The following is a 24,078-nucleotide window of genomic DNA, read 5'->3' on the forward strand; positions in this document are numbered from 1 at the left end:
ACTCTCTCTTGTTTCATAACCATAGATAATTTACGTGTACAACAATCACTGCAACTGACATAAGATATACTTTTAATCGCTTTTTTCTTAAATTTTGCTTTCATATATATTTACCATCTCAAGCAATTCGTCTGAAGAGTGACAACATAATGACGTCATAAGCCATGTCATTTACGCTTTTTTTTTATAGAAAATGGCGATCAATAAATTTTATCGCTGTGTTTCGTTTCATCTTTCTGCATGATAATTTTCCATCTATCACCTTCGGATGTTGCGGACATCAGTTAAACCCAAGAGTATGTACCAGCCTCGGTCATTTCATTGCAGTAATTAGTATCTTTTTCAAGATTACTGTTTTTGTCGATGTCAAAACATATAATTATCATTCTATTCATTTAGGGATGTCAACGAGTACTCAAGTATAGCTCGGCAGTACCGAGTATCGAATAACAAAAAGATACTCGGCTCATCGGTTTAATTTCTGTTAGCATGTTGTTGCATTCTTTAAGGGCATACAATACAGTTTTGATCCCTTGGTGAATTTTTGACGAAAATTTGCATACAAGCTATAATTTTTTTTCACCTAGTCAATTTAAATATGTAATACAAAATATACCTTCATGTGCTACTTTTCGAGATAAATTGGATCGAAATATTAGACATTTACTCAAATTTCGGTTCCTTGGACAGACATATATATAACTGTTTTGTTTCAAAAGATAAACGCAAGCGGATTTTGGTAAAAAGCATTTGGAATGTCTTCTTTACATAACTATGCTCTAAAGTTGTGTAACAAGTCTTTGGAAATAAATCAATTTGATTAAATTGTCATGATTTTATGGAAAAAACGGCATTTTTGCTGTATCTTTATCTAGTTCAAACAAATTTCATCTGTGGTTTGTTCATAAAAATTAGTCAAATAATCTGTCAGTTTTAAATAGAGGGGTTCGTGTACTCGTTTTCAAGCTAATGATTAAGGAAGCAATACACAGTTGGGGAAAAAAACTTAAATTAGCACTCATAATTTTAACTACCCTCTTTCCCTTGCTTTCTAACAAATAAGGCTTAATAATTGTGTTATGTATGTGCATATGTATAGAAACAGCATCTCCCATAGATTTGATTTCCAATAGTTAAAATAGTAAAATATAATATCTTTTTGGTGTAACCATGGCAGCAATCTGCATTCATTTGATACAAAATATTGCAAAAAGGGGGGTAAAAATGTCACAAAAGTCCCCAAAATTTGGTCAAAAGTAGAATTTCAATCCTGTAGAGTGATATCTTTTCTGAAGCCATTGACATTTATCTATCAAGAGGTCCAAAAAATATTATATGCATTTCACCGCATTTTTCCATAAAATTGAATTGAAAAGTTCGAGCGGCAAATATTTGTTGAAAAACACTACAATAATTTCTAGATCTATAGGCGGTACGGATGTGAAAATACGGACTCGAACAGAAAATGGCCTATTAAACATGCAAAAATCGATCTTGATGTTCATATAAACCCATTTTGATGGCTATATTATTCTTATGCTATCTAAAAATCAGTTTTATTGCACAATAACTCTCATATTTATAAAATTCACCAAACTCCTAACTGTGTATTGTTACCTAAAACCTCGATATGACATAGTTTGGCGTCGCGAAAAATAACATTTCACGTTATAGCAAAGTCATTACCTCCCCTGTAGATTTTGGGAGATTCGTAAGAACCATAACCTTTGACCACATAGATTTAAGTAGTGGCATAGCTCTAACCTAGATAATTCTCTCATAAATTCCACAATGGTCGGAAGTTGCGCTCTTTATTTCATATAACAAAAAAATTGACTTTTTCGGCCATATAAGGAAAGAACGAGACTTTACTAGCTATCATACTGCACAGATCAGGTCAAAGAGAGGCGACAGATATTAAAGGGACATTCAAACTTATAAGTCTAAATATAAACAGACAATGTCCATGGCAAAAAATGAAATAAAGACCAAAAGAAAAACAACAATATAAAAACACAACATAGAAAACTCAAGACAGAGCAACACGAACCTTACCAAAAAACCGGAGATAATCTTGGGTGCTCCGGAAGGGTACGAAGATCCTGCTTCACATGTGACACACGTCGTGTTGCTCATATAAGTAAAACCCGGTGATAATGACAAATGTAAAACAATTCAAACGAGAAAACTAACGGCCTGATTTATGTACAAAACAATGAACGAAAAACAAATATGATATACAGCGACAACCACTGAATAACAGGCTCCTGACTTGGGACAGGCACATAGAGAATATGGCGGGGTTAAACAGTTTGTTGGCACCAAACCCTCCCGCTAACCTGTGACAGTCGTGTATAAGTACAACATAAGAAAAAACTATAAAAATTAGTTGAAAAGGGCTTAACTCATCAGATCGATACAAAGCAGATAAACATCTGACGGACACACAGACCGAACGTGGCAGGGTATTTATACATCCCCACAACAAAAAAGACTCTTTAAGTACAGATCTGAGAGTACTCGCCGACTGACAGCTAGTTTAAAGCCAATAACACTGATAAAAAAAAATCATGCATCTAAAACTAAAATATCAATCAATACACATCCAACATCCTATGGATTTAATGTAAAGGCGTCATTAACAGTCAGAGAAAACAAGATTTTTGTGCAATGCCTAGATGCAGGTATCGAAAGATTGTAGAGCCATGAATGTGCATATGTACAAAAAAATAATATATAATATGATTTTAATTGACTGATAACAAATTCACTATTTATACCAATAGAAACAATATTCAAAGATCTAATTACAGCGTTGAATTGGTAACCTTTTAGATTAAGTTTATTTAAAGGATCGATAATTTTATTTATAGGATCGATAAGTGTATTTAAAGGATCGATAAGTTTACCCGGATCGTATCTAAATTTCCGGGCTCGGTAAACAACATCTCCGTAAAAATTATTTACCAGTAATACATACGGGCATAGCGAACGAGTTGTGATATGAAAACACCGTAAGGTGTTGCCAAAGGAACATCACCGTCCAAAAAAGGAAAATTAACAATACGAAACGAAAAATCGTCCCTTTTGTCGTAAATATTGTGTAGCGTTTTCCGTGTAAAACTGAAATATCTAAATCTGGGAAATGACAGTTATTACAGTTTAATTTTGATGTGTTGAAAGTTATTTCCTTTGGGTAAATTTTGGCAGTATTTTTAGAAAATTCTTGATTATTTAGCGAAAAAAATATCATCTAAATAACGGTTAGTGTTGTTGAATTTATCAACTAAATGCAATTTGAACGGGTCTTTACTGATTTTGGTCATAAGCTGATTCATAACAGTACAAGAACAAGTCTGCTATTTAAGGGGCTCAATTGGTGCCCATAGGAATACCTACAACCTGTCGATAAACTTTATTGTCGAAACGTACATAAATGTATCAAGGAGAAAATTAACAGCTTCAATCCTCTCATCACACCTCCAGTAAGTATATCTAGCATATTTACCTTTCTCATTCGAGAAGAATGCTTTAAATGAGCTGCAGCAAATATCTTTGCAATCAGATTTATCAAACGAACATTGAATTAAATAGGAAAACTTTTGTTTGATAAAATTGTATGAAGTGTAGTGTAAAGAGTTGAAAAGTCAAAACTGTTAACAGAATCAAAAGGACCATCAAAGGCACGTAATTTATCTAAAACACCCAAGACTGTTTTATACTCCAAAAATAGTTAATTCCACTACTTTCATGTTTTATTACAAAAGTTCGTGATAAGTTCTTTGATAGTAGTGAAGGAACTATATGAAGTCAACAAACTCGTAATGACTTCATCTTCACACTTTTTCCAATCCATTTGAGCGTTATTATTTTTGCACTGCAATGCAATTAACAATTAGAATCAGTATTTTATTTTCATTACTACTAACCACCTATAAAGAGCTAGGGAAAAACAATCCCTCGAACAGTAATAGGTCTATTTAGATAACATTGAAACATTAATGTTTTCACGTCAATTACAGCGTGTCTGAATTGTTTGTTTGGATAAAACTGGAAATATTTTCGAAAGATGGAATCCTTAATACCCAAGATTGTGTCGACAATTTATATTAGACATTCCGTCTTTATCACCATTATTGAGAATTGTTTAATCTCCTTTAGCTGTACGGGATATATGAATACACAGTTACATCCGGTCGGAATGGGACGTCACATCCAATGTCTGGCGTAGTTAAGAGTACCACATATATGTACGTATTAAAAGCCCCTGCAGCAACAATTGTTTAAGGGGTCCATCGGTAGCCTGTTGCAGGGCAACAATATTTTTTTCTCTCTTACATACCGTTTCCAGTGGTAGCCTATATTTCCATGTCGACCCATATTGCTGATCCTACCTATTAGATTCAATGTTAAATCGAAACTCGTCCTAAAATGTTTAAACCAATAGCCTCTGTACGTTACGCAAGCAACAATCAATCTGCCTGAATCTAATTTTTGGTTACTCTTACTTGATAGCACCAGTACCTGAATTACATAAGTGTCCTTACAAACAACAACGTTATATCGCTGGGTCTTGCAAGTGCTAGACGAAACCTCTTTCTTAAATATTAACATCAATTGTATCAGCAATAAAAGCCGGGCTTCAAAGCTATTTTGAAACTACGTATTCTAGGGGCGGCGTGAATCAGATGTGGATACTTAACATTCCACAGATCTGTTAAAGTACATACAATCGTTCATCATGCAATAGTATAGTATTAAAACATTTATCTGTTCTACCCTTTACACAAATATTCCCCGTTCCAAACTAAAGACACATCGAAAGAATTGGTCATGCTTTGTTTCATAAAAAGACTGACCAACGTAGGTACAAGTATCTTGTCTTAGAGAGGGATAAGTCATACTTTATAAAATTCACTCTGCTTCAAACAAAAACTTCTCTGGAACATTAGATGTGTTTTTTCAACAATCGACATTCCCATGAGAACCAATTATGCTCCTCTTATTGCCGACTTGATTCTTTCTTCATATGAATTTTGCACCATACAGGAGTTCCTTAGTAAGAATGATAATAAACTAGTAGTAGTCTTTAACTTCACTTTCCGCTTGAAGATGATGTCCTCTCTAAATAATTTGGGGACTATGTTTAACGTATCTAGCCCTTAGAACTTGAAAAAAGGATACAACAGATACAATTAAGTCTGTCTCATATCTGGAATTATCAACGGGTTTGTAGTTACATGAACAAAACATTGAGGAATATATCTACCTCATGGAAGGCTCGGATTTCTATGCGAGATTTGGCTATAACTTAGATTTGTTTACTTCTTCAGTTTTATCAGCTCTGCAACGTTAAAAATTAATTCTGGATTTTCAGATATTTTATATTTGGCGTGGTGTCTTACTGTTCACAAGAGAAATCAGTTGTCGAAATGCGCATCTGGTGCATTTAAATTGGTACCTTTAATGTAAATGGCGAAGAATGGAAAAATAAAAGAAATAAATTGTACTGAAAGTTTAAAATAATGGTGATCAAGACAAGAGTGTATATTGTCGATACATTCAAGTACATAACGAATTAAACATTAATATTGCAATGTTAATTTAATAGGGATCCCATTCAATACGTGTCTGAGAATCTTTTTCTCTTTTTATTCAGGTGACAAGTGGAAGGGAAAAAACAAAATGTCAAAGTTATAATTGTTTTGTTACGAAAAGATTCACATCGAGTAACTCTTGCTGTTGGTAGCATGGTACTCTGGTATACATGATCCACCATGTACTATGTTTGCAAAAAATTACGCGTATTTTCCCCGCTTTATTCAAGTTTCCAATTTACGACTGCTATGACCGAGTTATTTGCGACTAATTAGTATCGTTAATCGTCATTGTGAAACCGTCGCGTAACGAAAACACGGTAATTTTTCACGATTTACGACCTTTTATAAAACGAAAACTTGTATTCCAGCGAGAAAGAAACAATTGTCAACCTCCTTTCATTATGTCCAAAATTATCGAGGCATCCATCAGCTTCAGTAGTACCGGCCTCATCAATAGTGGGTTATAATCATAAAAAAGTCTTTGTCACTTTTAATTGTCTAAAGATTTTCTACCCCAGGAAGAGATTACATTAACTGTTTTTTGGCAAAAACCTTTCGGAATTTTGGGTCATCAATGCTCTTCAACTTTGAACTTGATTTTGCTGTTAAACATTTTTGATCCGAGCGTCATTGGTGCGTCTTTTGTTGAGGAACGCGCGTCTGGTGTACAGAATTATAAACGTATCTTTAAGTTTTTTACAACAACTGGGTCGATGCCACTGCTGGTGAAAGTTTCTTCCCCGAAGGTATCACCAACCCAGAAGTCAGCACTACTGTGTCATTGAATATGGTCATATTTATAAATTAACTTACAGAACTTTTAAATTCTTCGAAATACTAAGGATTTTCTACGCCAGAAATCGATTACCTTAACTGTATTTGGCAAAACATTTCGGAATTTGACAACATATTTGTTACGTTTGGAGGACGTGTTTTTCAACAAACAATCTGCATTCCTATTGGAACCAACTGTGATCCTCTTCTTGCCGACTTGTTCCTTTGTTCATATGAGGCTGACTTCATACAGGAACTTCTTAGGAAGAAAGAAAAGAAGTTAGCAGTATCCTTTAATTTCACTTTCCGCTATGTAGATGATGTTCTCTCACTAAATAATTCAAAATTTGGTGACTGTTGAACGCAGATAAAGGATACAACAGATACAGTTAAGTCTGCCTCATATCATGGCTTACGTCTAGAAATTGACAATGCTGGTCGGTTGAAGACAAAGAGATCATTCAGTTTCACAATTGTGTACTTTCCATTTCTATGTGACAACATTCCAGCAGCGCCTGCATACGGAGTAAATATCTCCAAGTTGATACGATATTCCAAAGCTTGTATTTCCTATCATGATTTTCCTGATATAGGGTTGTTGCTCACAAGGAAGAATGACAACGGATATGTTCCAATTGTCGTAAATACAATCCTGCCCCCTTTTCCACGAATGCGACCTACCAAATTAGACTGATCACCGGGTTAGTACTAACATGAGCGACACGACGGGTGCCACATGTGGAACAGGATCTGCTTACCCTTCCAGAGCACCTGAGATCACCCCGAGTTTTTGGATTGGTTCGTGTTGCTCAGTCTTTGGTTTGCTATGTTGTGTTTTGTGTACTGTTATTTGTCTTTTTCTTTTTTAGCCATGTTTTCAGTTTATTTTCGAATTATGAATTTGAATGTCCCTTTGGTATCCTTCGCCTCTCTTTTGTGTCCTCAATGCTTTTTAACTTCGTACTTGATTTTGGCCGTTTAACAATTTTGATTCGGGCGTCATTGATGAGTCTTTTGTAGATGAAACGTGCGTCTGGCGTCAAACATTATCAACCTGGTATCTTTGATTAAGTATTTGTATCTAATTCCAAGTTGTCCAAGCCTGTCACTTTGTAAAAATCCCTCAAACTTTTCATCCAAAACCTGTATTGATGATGTCCTATCACTGAATAACCCATATTTCAGTCAGTACTTACATCTCATATATCCCAGTGACCTTGAAATTAAGGATACTACTGATACTAGAAGGACTGCTTCATACCTTGATCTTTTCCTCAATATTGACACAGATGAACGACTTAACACTAAAATCTATGACAGACGGGACGATTTCAACTTCCCAATTATCAATTTCCCATTTCTCAGCATTAACATACCTTCTGTCCCATCGTATCGTATGGTGTTTACATATCTCAGTTAATACATTATGCTCGTGCATGTTCACACTATAAGGACTGCATATACAGGAGTGTACTCCTTACGCAGAAACTGCTCAAACAGAGTTATGAGGAGGAAAGATTAAAAATGACACTCCGTAAATTTTACGGACACCATCACGAATTGATTAATCTATACGATGTGTTTGTGTCTAAACTAACTAACGACATTTTTACCACGTCTTAGATTGTGGTTTACCATCTACGTCGTCTGGTTGCTAAGTACCGAACGTGACCTATTCCCGAATATGACTGTTTTCCCCGAGTGTGAATTCACATTGCTATTAGACGTGTCTCGGTATTTATACATCCAACATTCATGTATTTAGTTATGATGTTTCGTTTGTAATTCTGGTTGGATATTGTGTTATGTCTTATCGTTTGTGGTTTGAATTCTGTTTTTATTTTCTACATGTATGTAAAAGTTAAGATATTTAATCAGCTAGTACATTTATATGATTTATAGTTTAAAGCTACTATATGCACAGGATTAATTTGTTTTTACAGTTTTGATTTAGAAGAAAAACCGATGTTGGTTAGAAAATACAAATAATTACACCATTACTAACACAATCCTATATTAATATTCTTGTAATGGTTAGAAAATACATAAAATAACACCATTACAAACTTAATCCCAATTTTATATTCTATTTTCAGAAATTTACCTGTGACGTCACTTTTTGTGGCGTTGATACATTCGTGTGACGTACAGTTCATAATTCTATTGTGGTGTAAATGAGAGGTGTCCGTTGTTATTCTGTGGTTTACATGTTGTAATGTACTATTATATTATTTAATTTATGTCTCTGTCCTGAGTGTTCTTGCGTTTAGTTGTAATGTATTCCTGTCACGTAATGTTGTCATTTTAGCGGTATTTTTAACATTGCCATATAAGCGGGAGGTTTGGCTAGCCATAAAACCAGGTTCAACCCACCATTTTTTCTTAAAATGTCCTGTACCAAGTCAGGAATACGGCAGTTGTTATCAAATAGTCCGTTTCAATGTATGTTGGGGTTTGTTTTTGTAGTTCAGTGTTTATGTTGTTCCGTTGTTTTTCTCTTATAATTGATGTGTTTCCCTCGGTTTTGGTTTGTGACCCGGGTTTGTTTCAGTTAAATCGATTTATGACTATTGAACAGCGGTATACTACTGTTGCTTTCATTTGATAACTCATTTAATGTTTCTTGATATTCTGGTGAACTGTAAACAATCCAACGTACAGAGTTGCTATTGTCCTCTATATCAATTGGTATATATGAAAAAAAAACATGGAGTGAGTCTAGACGAGTCGGACTGAATAACGAATTCCTTTATTTGCCATATCTGTTTGTAAATCATCTAGGTAAGCTGTCAAACATAACTGCTTTAGACGGGAAACAGAAATCTATGGAACAATACATTAATAAGACAAATCAAAATCAACGTAGCTACAATACAGATATAGCAAAAAGCGTAGGAAATTAAAGGATACCAATACATGAAAGTGATATCAAAAGGTGATATTAAAGAATAGTTCCAACCTCAGGCTATTCTTTTATGGTCATTTGGTGATATAGCTCGTATCGTTTCTACATACTTATACATCCGTGGTTTTCCCATTCTTAGGTTTGAGTGTTCCTAATGAGTTAAATCTAGATGACTTTTTCGGACGCTCTACAGTTATCGTGATTTATTTTCGTATTACTTGCCTTGCATGAACTACACTATTGCGCAGCGACCAAATCGAATTGTTTGCGACTCATTCACTAGATAGTTTCTAGCGATAACATAAGTTTAAGCTAAATATAACCATGAGTAGTCAGTCAAAGTGAATTCTGGAACACACGGTAGTGACCTAATCTATATGGTTAACATTAATATATGAAAGATATTAAGGCGTCATTATGCAGTGCAATGTGTATCCATTAGGGTATGATCGATAACTACTAGTATGTAAAATGGTATTACATAATAGAAAGTATAAATGAAACAAATAACAAAGTTACTAAAATAAATGAAAGAAATTTCCCTCCATGACAACTTACTTTATTTCATTTCCTTGTTCTATCTATAACATTAGTATTTATCGATACTGTTATGCAGTTAACAATTCCATGGTGTACATTTAAGTTTTTCTGTCAGAAATCGACACTATATAGAAAAACTATATAAACGCTTCAAGATATAACCATCTCACAATCTTATGTTTTCATTTCCTTTCACTACCGAATCCAGTCACTACCATTAACAATCTTCAAAACTTGTTTATACTCTGATATCAACGGCAACAAATGGCACTCATGTAGGCCTTTTCAACATCAAGTTTTTTGTCAAGTGCGCAGCCATCAATGATTCCTAGTCAAACTCTTTTTAACCCAACTTGACAACTATATTTTGTCAGTATTTAACTGATCTGCAACAATAAGTAAAAAAAAAACAAGTACTATACTAGAATAATTTAAGGCGTATAAAATAAATAGTTCTTGTGTTGTGCTGTCACACAACTTCTAGGTAAGGGGACTGGTTTGCCGCTCACAAACATGTTTAACCACGCAAGATTTGTATGTCCCCGTTCCTTAGCCAATAGCCTGTAAATAAGTGATTGTCGTAGATTGCAATTTGCCATATATTTTTTTCGTTTATTGTTTTTAGCTTAAATCAGGTCGTTGGTTTTCTCTTGAATTATTTCACATTTTGTCATACTGTGACCTCTCACAGCTTACTATTAGTTGTTTTGGTCCATTATTGAATGCCGTACGTGACCTGTATTTGCTTTGTCCTTATGGATTGTTGTCTCATTGGCAATCATGTAGTTTATTCTCTCTCTCTCTCTCTCTCTCTCTATATATATATATATATATAATTCGTCTCAAATTTAGCCCAACAATGTTAGATCTTCAAATTTGCGTTAGCACATTTTTGTTCTTCCCTCAGCGGGATTCGAACCTTTGCACCACTCGACCACCTAGACTGTCGGGTGGTCTTGGGCGCTGGACAAGGTACAGGCGGTGTTGCCTCGATGTCACAGAAGCAAGTGTTCGAATCCCGCTGAGGGAAGAACAAAAATTTGCTAACGCAAATTTGAAGATCTAACATTGTTGGGCTAAATTTGAGACGAATTATATATATATTATGATGTTAGCCCTGTATTACCACGTGTTATCCGTTGGAGAATGTCTGTCATAAAGTTGTCACATGTTGAGACGTGTATGTCTAAGAAGTGTACAAAATAACACCAATATTACAAAAAAAAAAGGAAACAATAAATGTATCTATAAATATTTCGGATAACAGATATCCTTCTTCAGTATGATTATGATGTAAAATGAATCATGTCTGATTTAACTATAACAATCTTGAAATTTATACAATTAGAACCGAACAGCAACGCTTGTGCAATTCTAAAATTTCAAAAATGACGTAGGTAATATAGGTATTTACAACAGAGACTGCATATATATGCTTCTAATAAAAATAGTAATGTGCGATATGAACTGGTACATTTCTAAAATTTCAAAGGTGACGACAGTTAATATATTACAACAAATACATTCCCAATGAACAGCACTGACCGATTTGAGCTGGTATAATATTTCAAATTTGACGACGGTAAAGTAATTACAACAGAGGCTGCGTATTTAAACATCCCAAATAAATAGCAGTTTGATAATGATTTAAAAAAAAAAATAATAATAATTTTGACAAAGGTTAAGTAATTGAACGTGGCTGCGTACTTATACATCCCAAATGAATAGTACCCTGCGATTTAAACTGGTATGATTCTCGAATTTAAGAGTTGACAAAGGTTAAGGAATAGCAACACAGACTGCGTAGTAATGTGTAATATAACCCAAATGAAAAGCGCTGCGCGAATTAGAACTACACCTTTTCATTGATCCCATTTGGTGCCAAAATTTTAATTTGTCATTTCGGGGCCTTTTATAGCTGACTATGCGGTATGGGTTTTGTGCACTTATGTAGCCGTACGGTGACCTATAGTTGTTAACTTCTTTGTCATTTGGTCTCTCGTATTGGCAATGATACCACATCTTCTTATTTTTATATGTAAGAATAATATTATTAAGAGCAAGACGTCCTAATGATTTTACTTGCTAAACGATCTAAGAATTCCATCATATTCTTATTTATTGTTGAAAAAGAGGGGCGAAAGATACCAGAGGGACATTCAAACTCATAAATCGAAAATAAACTGACAACGCCATGGTTGAAAAAGAAAAAGACAAACAGACAAACAATAGTACACAAAACACAACTTAGAAAACTAAAGACTAAGCAACACGAACCCCACCAAAAACTGGGGGTGATCTCAGGTGCTCCGGAAGGGTAAGCAGATCCTTCTCCACTTGTGGCACCCGTCGTGTTGCTCATGTTAGTACAAACCCGGTAAATAGTCTAATTCGGTAGGTCACATTCGTGAAAAGGGAACGGGATTGTAGTAACGACATCAGGAACATATCCGCTTTCATCTTTGAAACGGATATTCAATAACGGTCAACCAACTCGTGATGGCGTCCGTAAAATTTACGAAGGGATGATTTCAACTTCACCATTTGGAGATGCGGACGCACGAAATTTAAAAAGTTTTATTTTCATTTACCAGCACTGGGTCGATAGCATTGTTTGGGGACAGTGTGTTGTCAGCCCAGTAGTCAGTGCTTCGGTACTGACATGAGGTATTATATACTTTTCTCGAACTTCCCCGTTATGAAATTACTAAGAATCTTAAGGTTCAACTCCTTTTTCTTGGCTATTCTTGCTATGTCACTGTTGGTAGTATAGCGCCTAATATTTCATAGTTATTATACATAACTGGCTTTCAAATGTTTGGGTTTGAGCGTTCCTGGTGAAAATGAATCAAGTACCGCGTTTCGGACGCACGAAATTTATAAAGTGTTAAAATATCATTTCAAGGACTTTCTACATTTGGCACAATAATCCCTGCCGACAACATCGATTAACACTGGAATCGATTTGATCAAATTTTCATTGTCTATGTTGTTTTACTGATTCTAACTAAGCCCTATATCTATAACTACCTTAAGATGTAATTAAGTTTCAAAAGTTTAACGGATTATGAAAGGCTAATATATCTTCTGTTCAATTCTTTCCTACTTCGAGTGTACGGAATGGTGCAGTAGGCGTAAAAGGCATCGGTTCGAGATGAGGTAGTTTGCAAAAATTTTCACGAATAGACTTGATAGGGCTTGATAAGGGATTCTGAGGGCGGCCAACTCAGAAAATAGCTCCGCACACAGAATCCCAAAAGGGATTAGTAGCTCAACATATTATACACTGACCTGTATTACTGGTCGACAGATGTGTTTGAATTCGATTGAATGAAACTCTTTTCTTCTTTCTTGGCCTCTGTTAGTTCGGATTTCGTAAATGAACTTATGGAGGAACGACAAAGACAGCATCTTTCCTTTTCACTATTTAAAAGCCATCCACGAGCACAATTTTTATGGAATTCTGGACATAAAATCACAGAATAGTAAATTAAAATAGTCATGATATACTTTTTAATTATATATATAAATGTATACATCAATCGAAATAAAATTTTAAATGTCAATGGAGAAAGCATATTACTTTGCAGAAAATGTACAAGGCAAACAAACCTGTATTTATGATAACTATATATTACGAATATTTTAAGGCACAATTTTGAGAATATGCCAAATCGTTATTAAAATATTAAATCGTTAACGCCAAAATTTTTAATTTACAGGAACAATTAGCCATTTTGACTTGTTTTAATTAACGCAAATAAGTGGCAAATATTTCATGCATATTATGGACTAGAACAAAACATTTTATAGGTAGGTTTTGCATTTTATTGAACCTATATGCTGAGAGTACCATGAGATGCGCACGCAGATCGTAGAGGTCACTAGTGTATTTGGTCTTGTGAGGTCAAGTCATGGAATTTATCCCTCTTATGTTTATTTGAAAATAATGGATATCTTAATTGTTTTTAACTGGAAATTAATATATTTGTGACATTTGGAATACAAACTTTACGATTTGATATAGTTTTTCGATGGATTAATATTCTAACGATGTAGCTTGTGATGGATAATTTGTCACGTTGTCGTGAAGGACGGAAATTTCGACTGCCTTTGGAAAACCCAAGATATCTTTTGGAAACTGACAGAAATATTGTCTTACAACAGGTCACCGACGAACGTTAAACATGCAGAGAGTGTAACATTCTCTCTTTACACAATGATACAATTAAAACGCCTAATTTTGAAAGGACATGGCTGTGTATTTATACATTCTGCACAACCAAACGGACTTTAGTTGAGTTGTACTGCCAAATGGGAAAAATGTTTGTCATATTGCTATACCCCCAGATAAATCTTTGGGTATTTTAATAGCCAAAACAGCCTGATATATAAAATAGTTGTGACTTATATTGTATAATTACTCTTTATTCTAGAATAACAGTCCTTAATTTCTTAAAAATAGTTCACATAGTGATGATACCTTGTACGCCTGTGTAAGAACAAGAAGCTCCTAAGAGCCTGTATCACTCACCTGGTACAAAATATGCTAATTTTGATATTTATTGTTTTCCTTCATTGCAATCAGTTATGTTTGCTTATTTGGTGATCTTGTTTAGTGGCATTTTTGTAAGTCTTGTATTGATAATTATCTTTACTGTTTACAGTTTAAAGTCTTTTGAAGTTTTTGGGATACGAAAGACGTCATCTAATGGCAATAAATCCTATAACTAGTGTACGTGACAATTTGACCATGTTTGCTGTTCTGTTTTGCTTTTTAAAGTTTCTCTCTTACTTTAATAGTTTTTGACAAAAATGCAAAAAGTGATAAAAATCATCATTCAGAAGAAATAACTTCCATAAGGAGTCGATTGACAATGTTTGTCATAACGACTGATAATAGTTTGTGCTGAAACTACAAAAAATGGTAAAATCATCTGTTAAGGGCAATAACTCCTCTCCGTGTTAATTGACTATTTCGAACATGTTGACTTATTTATAGAGATCTTATTTTGCTGAACATGTTTGCTATATATTGATGCTCTCTATCTATCTTTGTTTTTGAAAAAAAAAAATCCTAAATTGGTAAAAATGGTCATTCAAAGGCAATAACGCTTTCAAAATATGAGTAGGTTGGCAATTTCGGCCATGTTGACTTAATTGTAGATTTTATTGTGCTTTAGATTTTCGTTAATTATATCTATAATGGCTTCTGCAAAAGATAAAACCATCTTTCAAGAGCAATAACTGTTATAAGCGGTCATTTGACAATTTTGGCCAAGATGATGGTATATATGATGAGTTTATTAACAATCACTGGGTCGATGCTAATGCTGGTGGAGGTTTCCTCCCCGAAGGTATCTTCAGCCCAGTAGTCAGCACTTCTTTGTTGACATGAATTATCATTATTATGGTCAAAATTTAAAAATTAACTGTTTACAAAACATTGAATTTTTCGAAATACAAGGAATGTTCTACCCCATGAAAAGACAACCTAAGCTGTATTTGGTAAAACCTTTCGGAATTTTGTATCCTCAATGCTCTTCAACATCGTACTTTATTTGGCTTTTTAAATTGTTTTGGTTCGAGCATCACTGATAAATCTTTTGTAGACGAAACGCGCTTCTTGGGTACAAATTTTAAGCCTGGTATCTCTGATGAGTGTACTTACAGTTTCTGTAAAAAAAACTCAAACAATGACAATAACTCGTATATGGGGTAAACAAAACTATAAAAAAAATCAAAGGGGAAGTCCATACAAACTGACAAAATCAAACGATATCAACCAACGGAACGAATGGAAAACAACTTTTATATTATAGACATGGCACAGGCATATTCCGAAGAAAATGGTTGATTCAACCTTGTTTTATAGCTAGCTAAACTTTCCACTTGTATGACATTTGTTTAAAGTTCCGTTATTTTGATAACATTGGTTGAGCAACCCAAACAGGCATAATAAGTTAATGTGACAATAATTGGGACATTCAAACTCATAAGTCGAAAATAAACTGACAACGCACTTGTACCAGGAACGCCCAAAGTAAAAACCCGATAGCTGGATGCATAAATACCGAGTCACGCCAGGAATTATTCTACCAAAAGGAACATAATAGCACGAATACAAATAAAGGGAAAACTGTATTGTAAATATAAAATGTACAAAGATACACAACTTCAGTACCAAGAATTCGTCCACGTTGAATTGACGATTCGTCCATGTTGACTTGTGTATCATATATTGTTGAACATTTTTACTGTCAAAAGATTATCTCGATCAACTAGAGTGTTATTAAAAAAGAATGGCAAAAGGGTAAAAATAAATATTTAAAGGCAATAACTCCTTTTTGGGGTCATTTGACGATTTCTACCAAGTATGATTTAATGTAGATCTTATGGTTGTGGTCGTTTTTACCGTTTAAAAAATCTCTATATTTGTTATAGTTTTGAAGATAATAACCAAAATTTTCCAAATTTGCAAAAAATAATATTTCAGAGACAATAACTCCAAAATTGATTGTCCGATTTTCTGGAAATTTATAAAGACATAGTCATTAACCTGCTGATCAATCTTATCCTATGTCAGATTTTCTTTAACTTTTTTTTTTAGATATCAGCCAAAAACTTTGAATTTTCCCCTGTTCTATTTTTAGAAACAGTGGCCAAGGCGAAGATTTTATTAATATTTTACGACAACGGACAGATGCGTTGAATAGAATTTGCGCGTTGCAACTTACGCCGCCGGATACAGTTTGTAGAAATGCAAAAGAAACCAAAGGGATATTCAAACTAATAAGTCGAATACGGTTACATACAGACACCTCATAAAGTTATTTCAGTCTTCTTTTAACTTGAAGAGAGTTTGGCACACACAATTTAATGCGGCATCAGATTTTACGTCCCCATTCCAACCGGACTTGGCTGTGTATTTATACATCCCATATAACCAAACGAACGTCCCACTGTAGCAAGGGGTGATTGTCAGACTGGAAGTCCGAGGATGACCATATGTTTATACATCAGTCAACCCTTTGGGTTTTTTACAATGTAGATATTGTTAAAATATCAGCCGCAAATTAACGATATAAAGCTATTTTTGTAAGTGAGCTTGAAAATTTGATTGATTTTGTGTTCGAGAGGCTGATATCGATAAAGTATAGGCTTTCTGAGTATGATATCTGCGGTTAGTCCTACATTAAGATTTTTAAGAGTGAGTGCAGCGAACATATTAATATAAAATTATGTTGAGCGTCTGATACTTTACAATATCTATAAATTAAAAGCTGTTAATTTGTTAACAGTGTTGATTTCAGATTTTTCTTGACCCGAAACATAGTTCTTTTAAACATTTTTGAAAATTCGCTATTGATTCGGGTCTAAACTGATATCGTCCAATCAATGCAGTATGGCGACGTATACTCTATCGTTAATTCAACTTCTCAACTTGACGAACCGTGGTCATGGATTATCTGAAGAACTGATATACACATAGAGAAATTCGATCATTTAGAATATTTAAGTTTTTGAAAACTGGACTCATGGGACTTAAAATCGGACATTTTCATATGATTTGTATTAAACTCAATGTGCTATCCATTGTGCACAGTTTCACTTTAAATGCAGAATCTGATAACGGTGAAGTAAGTCACGTCTAATGGCCTTGCCATCTTCGAATTATTAAATAGGAGTTGAATTTAAAAAAGTACCTACATCGACTGACGGGAAATTTTAACCCGTTCCAATTTTGTCACTTTTAATTTACACGAAAATATCATTTTTTATCTTTTAAAACACGATAGAACTATAAAAAAAAAAGATGATACGACATTATTCTTTTTATTTTTCTTGATTCCAGTATCTTAGCAGTATTATTTTTCTCTTCCATAAAACTTGATATTTCATTTTTTGTTCAATCAACTACTTAAATCCGCCCAACATTTCTGCGGGCCTCCTAACCTGGTCCGAAATGTACTATGGTTATATACAATGATAATCAGCATCTAACCAGTATAAAAAAAGAGGGAGATACATGCATGTACATTTCAAGTTCATCTATAAAAACAATATACACTATACATACTGTGATTACAAAATAAAGTAACTACAGGATTATTTCTACTGTACACTTTACATACCGTGATTACAAAATAAAGTTACTACAGACTCACTTCTACTGTACACTATACATACCGTGATTACAAAATAAAGTTACTACAAGCTCACTTCTACTGTACACTATTCATACCGTGATTACAAAATAAAGTAACTACAGGATTATTTCTACTGTACACTATACATACCGTGATTACAAAATAAAATTACTACAGACTCACTTCTACTGTACACTATACATACCGTGATTACAAAATAAAGTTACTACAGACTCACTTCTAATGTACACTATACATACCGTGATTACAAAATAAAGTTACTACAGGCTCACTTCTACCATACACTATTCATACCGTGATTACAAAATAGTATCTACAGGCTTACTTCTACTGTACACTATGCATACCGTGATTACAAAATAAAGTTACTACAGACTCACTTCTACTGTACACTATACATACCGTGATTACAAAATAAAGTTACTACAGACTCACTTCTACTGTACACTATTCTTACCGTGATTACAAAATAGTATCTACAGGCTTACTTATACTGTACACTATACATACCGTGATTACAAAATAAAGTTACTACAGGCTCACTTCTACTGTCCTTCTGCTTTAAACATATTGCGCAGTCCGAACCTTAACCGATAAAAAGAAATCGAACTATATAATTTTTATCATACAAATATCTTAATAAGTAAAAACAACATAAATTTAAACAAAATAAATCAAAAGAGGAGAAGAGTCCAAAAAACTATACTGTTTTCATTCCTGATTATACAAATAGAACCTGACTTGTGCCTCTCGGCTGTATATAAAGTTCAAATGTTGTTTTTAATACTATGAAATAAACCTTAATGTCTAATTTTTTATTTACGTTTTCATGTTAAAAATACTTTAAATAGTTATTTTATCAAAGCCTTGTTTCGTTAATTTAATTGTGTGATATATTGGTATAATATAATACTTTCTCATATTGTAGGGAATCCTGAATATTCACTTTCTATAATTTCAATCGGCTAAATATGTTTTTGTGATTGTCTCTAGTTATCAGATAATTGTCTTTTATTTATTTCTAGCTTTTATTGTAGTTTACTTAAGTTAGACCTCCTGTCGTTTCTCGTTTGATGTGCTGATCATCTGTTTATAGACATTTTTAGAGCTTGTCATTCGTTATGGATGTGTGTTCACTATTATAGACCATGCGATGACCTTTAGATGTTCAACCTTGATTTTAGGTGACCACATCTGATTTTTATATAATTTTGATAGGTGAACATCTTTTCTTAAATAATATTGTTCCACGGAATTTATTTTCAGCCATTGACTAGAGATATACATAGATATAGGAAGATGTGGTATGAGTGCCAATGAGACAACTCTCCAGTCAAGTTACAATTTATAAAAGTGAACCATTATAGGTCAAGGTACGGCCTTCAACACGGAGCATTGGCTCACACCGAACAGCAAGCTATAAAGGGCCCCAAAAAAATTACTAGTGTAAAACCATTCAAACGGAAAAACCAACGGTCTAATCTATATAAAAACGAGAAACGAGAAACACGTATGAACTACATAAACAGACGACAACTACTGTAATTAGATTCCTGACTTAGGACAGGTGCAAACATTTGCAGCGGGATTAAACGTTTTAATGGTACCAAACCTTCTCCCTTTTCTGAAACAATAGTATAACATCACAACATAGAAAAACACACTATAAAATATCAATTGGAAGGCTTAACTCAAAAACTTAAAAACGTAAATTAACACATAATGAACGTGTATATATATAAATATTTACCACCAAGAATCACAATAGGTTTATATTTATTGCTATCCCAATCATCTGATTGTTTTCTGTTGAAATCCTGCAATAATAAATTAACGATTGTACCACCACCTGATAAATATATTTCAAATACATTTCTTGTATACCTTGATCACTTTGTCTTCGTTTTTGTATTTATTTCTCTGTTTATAATCACCAGATTTTTTTTGGTGAAAATTATTATTCTCCCTTTATCTTTTTTATCACTCCTACGATTAACAAGTTACAATAATGCTGTCATTTCTTGCTGATAAAACTACCTCAAAGTGCATTTCAAACATAACTCTACATTCATATCCATAGTATTTCTAAAGTCTACGCTTTTGCAGACATAATTTTAAATAGAAATACAGATTAATATTCGCGTATACATTCATGCAATGCCCATATATGACAAACCTACGAAGGACCGGTTTATAGGCACATTCTGTTGTTTACATTTATCATTTCGATGTTGTCATTTCTCAGTTTCAAGTTGATATTTTTCAGTTCAAAGTTGACATCTCGCAATTCCATCTTGGAAATGAGAAAAACAACAGAATGTTCCCACCAGTCTTTCGTACAAACCTGGGTTGCGTTCAATATCGTAGCGGCTACATAGGGCTACGTAGATTTATGACTATTGAACGTGTAGCTAGCCTAGCTGCTACATAGATATTGATAGCAGCTAGGCTAGCTACTCGTTCAATAGTCATAAATCTACGTAGCACTACGTAGCCGCTACGATATTGAACGCAACCATGATCTCATTTTGACTAAGGATACATGTACAACTGTTATATATACTGTCAGATGCAGGATATTTTCTTTATTTTTCAAATGACCTGACATAATTTGAAAACAACTAAATGGGTTATTGAATACAACTGTAAAGTGTTTTGTACAAAAATACACACAGACATCTGTATGTCAGCACATTATCTGAAAGGATGGTTAAAAAACTGAATAAAAAACTGTAACTTTAATATTTTTTTAGTCCATATGATCGGCTTTATGTATTGTACGGAAACAAACGTACGGAAAGAAATATATTTACATGGAAATTATGAGATTAGTTGAACGCAGGATTTTTAGTATCAACATTATACGATTATGCATTATTTTCTATTACGAAACCGGGTTCTGCTTTGTGAAATTTTAGGACGAAACCGGGTCGTACGCATTGACAAAACCGGGTACTTTTTTACATGACCCAATTCATTCGTTCCATGCATAGAAATACAAATATTGAGGTGCTCAAAGTGACTAACCTTTCAATGGCCATGTATATATCGTTCTTTTCGTACAATTTGCACAATTTAATGAGAAATTAAACAAATTCGAGGCAAGGTTCACCCTAGTCATCATTATGACGTGCATCTTTACTAATTTCTCTATTTATCTAGAAAATTTGTAGCAAATATTACGTTTCACAATCGAAAATAGTTATATGTGTATTTATATTCTTTAATGTCCTACAAGTAACAAATATATAAACAGAAATCCTACATTTTCTCTGTCTGTATTTGGTCCGTCACCGTACCGTACCGAATATGAGATACTATCGAGACCAAACTTTTTTGCCGGGATACTTTGAACACATAGCATTTATAAACTCATTTATCGAATTGTTTTATGGAAAGTTGGAATTTAGCAACAACATGACGAAAACAAATAAAATTGAACATGACGAAAACAAACATATTTTACATCTATATTGTCATGAACAATGGTCTGTTTATGTTCTCACCTGATATTGAAAATAGAAATATACGACAGATAATCCGAAAAATACGCATCCAGTGCCAAGTCCAATGGAAACTTTAATTATATACTCTATTGTGAATTTTTCATTCTTATTTCTGAAATAAAGAACATGATTGTTAGAGGAATTGGCTTGTTTGTTGTTTCCTTGTATAGGTTCGCACAACAGTGATCCGTATATGTAACATTACTAAACATCATTTTCAAGAACATTCGAATCTTTATAAAACTTATGAAATTCAAAATTGTATGGGTGAATGGGATTTTTAATACATTTCAGACCACTGATGGTGTTCGTACTGTTAAAAGATATCCGCACATAAGTATACAATATGAAATTATACTCAATAAAATATGACAAAGTTGGTAAAATTAAGACACTGGCTATTGATATATTATAAGTAGCTTTAGACTAACAGGTCATAGTGTGCAATCTTGACCAGACATGACTGGACTCTTGGGCTTGATTAATAAACGTAACTCGGTGATCTGAAGACTGCAGATCAAAATTTTGATTTCTCAGTTCAAAACATAAAAGGTTGTGATCAGTTCTTTTGATGGCATCTTTTAAAATATTAATGGGACAATCAAAATCCATAACTCAAAGAAAAGTAGACAGCACCATGGTAAAAAAGTAAAAACAGACGAATAGACAACCAAGTTCACAAACAATATACAAAAACTAAAGACTTAGCAGCAGAAACCCCACTTAAAACAGAAAATAAATTATTGTGCTCCGGAGGAGTAAACAGCACCTACTAACAAGTGTTTTTTCTTCTTAAGAGGAATTGCAACAACAACATCAGATCTAATATCAAGAGATTGAACATAAAATTGTCTAACTAATATCCATCTTGAACTGCCATGTAAATATTACAGCAACGATGTTATCATCGGTAATGAATAGACTCAAAAGATTTCAACTTCTACTTTAAGCTTTGCATTACGAAGAGAGAAGTCGGTGACTTTTTGTGACTCTTTATAAATAAATTATCAGGAGGAGGTTTACAACAGTAAGATCAGCTTACGAAGACACTAAAATAGAATTACTAATATAATCGAAAAATGATAAAATCAAATGCAAATTAGGGCTCCGCAAGCTGCACATTTACGAAGAGAAAGATTTGTGGTTTCGATATGCTCATAGCGAATCACAGATATCTATTTCAATTTTAAATTGCAGTAAAAAAAATCACGATGGAAATATGATTTTCAATTATAGATATACACAAATCAGCAAATTTTCTAATTGTACACTTACATAGAAGTGTTACCATTTATCAGCAAAAAGTTCAGATTTTGGCAATAAAATAAAAGCCATTCATATTGCCATACAGTACCGATTTGATGACAGAAATATAGACACAATTAAGATTTCATTTCAAATTCATAACTACAAAACAACTTCTGAAAGTGTTACTGCATCTGGTAAATCTGAGAAAATGACACTTTTCCTATTTTATCAAAACTAATTGATCTTTTTAGAACAAAAGAAAAGATAAAATATTTATTTATTACTTCTATGTAAATGAGATGTAATCCTATTAGTCAAAATGTCGCAAAAGCTTTTGAAACAATGCATTCTTAGTAAAATTAAAATATTGCTAATATTCCAATGAAATTGGTACATGCCGAAGTCGGGCAAACTGAAGATAATTCAGATTAAGAGATCGAAGGCACTGGACGTTGGAGTACATTAAGCTTACAGCGACGGATGTAAGGGGGTTGCATGGGTGCCCGCCCCATTATGGAGCTACATTTATGGTTAATGCAGACTTTTTACCTGTTCTACTTCAATAGTTGCCTAGTTTACGGGCCCCGGGTCCCCCTTTTTCATATCCTGGATCCACATCTGTCTTATACAAGACTCGTTATAATCTTGATAATACTGTTGTTAATAGCAAAGATTGAGAGCAAATATTTGCAATTAGAAAATATTTATTCAGTCGAAATGTTAAGTTTCATAAAAGAACCTATAATAATATACACCACATTTATAATGTATTGCAGTCTAAGCAATCTGGTAATGTGGAAATAGATTTTTTATTGTCCAACAACAAGGTTGTCGGGGCCATATATAGTTTTACCCTTATCCGTCATTCCGTCATTCAGCTACGAACAGTTATACGGCCTTTTTTTCTAAAAGCCTTCACATATTGAGCTGATGTTTAGTATGATGTGAGTCTACTATGATGAGTTACAGTTTGAGTTTACGTCTGGTTCCACTCCACTGATTTGTGTCGAAATTACGGGCTTTGGACTTTGAAAATTTCGTGAAAATAACAGTTATACGGACTTTCATTCTCAAATTTCCACTCATAAAAATGGCTTCAAGCTTTTTATGCAGGCGGGGCCATTTGTGTCGTTCCGACACATCTTGTTTTTTAATGGTATGCAAAATGATCCGATATTAAAGGTACAAATAAGAGTGTTTTCCCATTCATACAACTTTATTTTGCTTTGCAAATTAATATGGAATTAAATAATGTAAACATGAAAATGAATAATACAATATTAAACTTTTTAGACAACAGATTACAGATGGTCAACATAATATTGGTTCAAAGA

At 33.6% G+C, this 24,078-nt stretch overlaps 1 long non-coding RNA gene across 1 annotated transcript; it reads right to left on the reverse strand.

The window, feature by feature from the left end:
• Positions 1-18,153: 18,153 nt before the first annotated feature.
• Positions 18,154-21,572, reverse strand: LOC127728196 (uncharacterized). The gene is made up of 3 exons (XR_007994037.1): positions 21,497-21,572; positions 19,741-19,807; positions 18,154-18,575 (listed from the first exon to the last, which is right to left on the reverse strand). It is a non-coding gene; the product is annotated as an uncharacterized LOC127728196 (long non-coding RNA).
• Between the last annotated feature and the right edge of the window lie 2,506 nt (positions 21,573-24,078).

Source organism: Mytilus californianus, unplaced genomic scaffold, assembly GCF_021869535.1.
Source record: "Mytilus californianus isolate M0D057914Y unplaced genomic scaffold, xbMytCali1.0.p SCAF_2, whole genome shotgun sequence".
NCBI classification, from domain to species: Eukaryota; Metazoa; Mollusca; class Bivalvia; order Mytilida; family Mytilidae; genus Mytilus; species Mytilus californianus.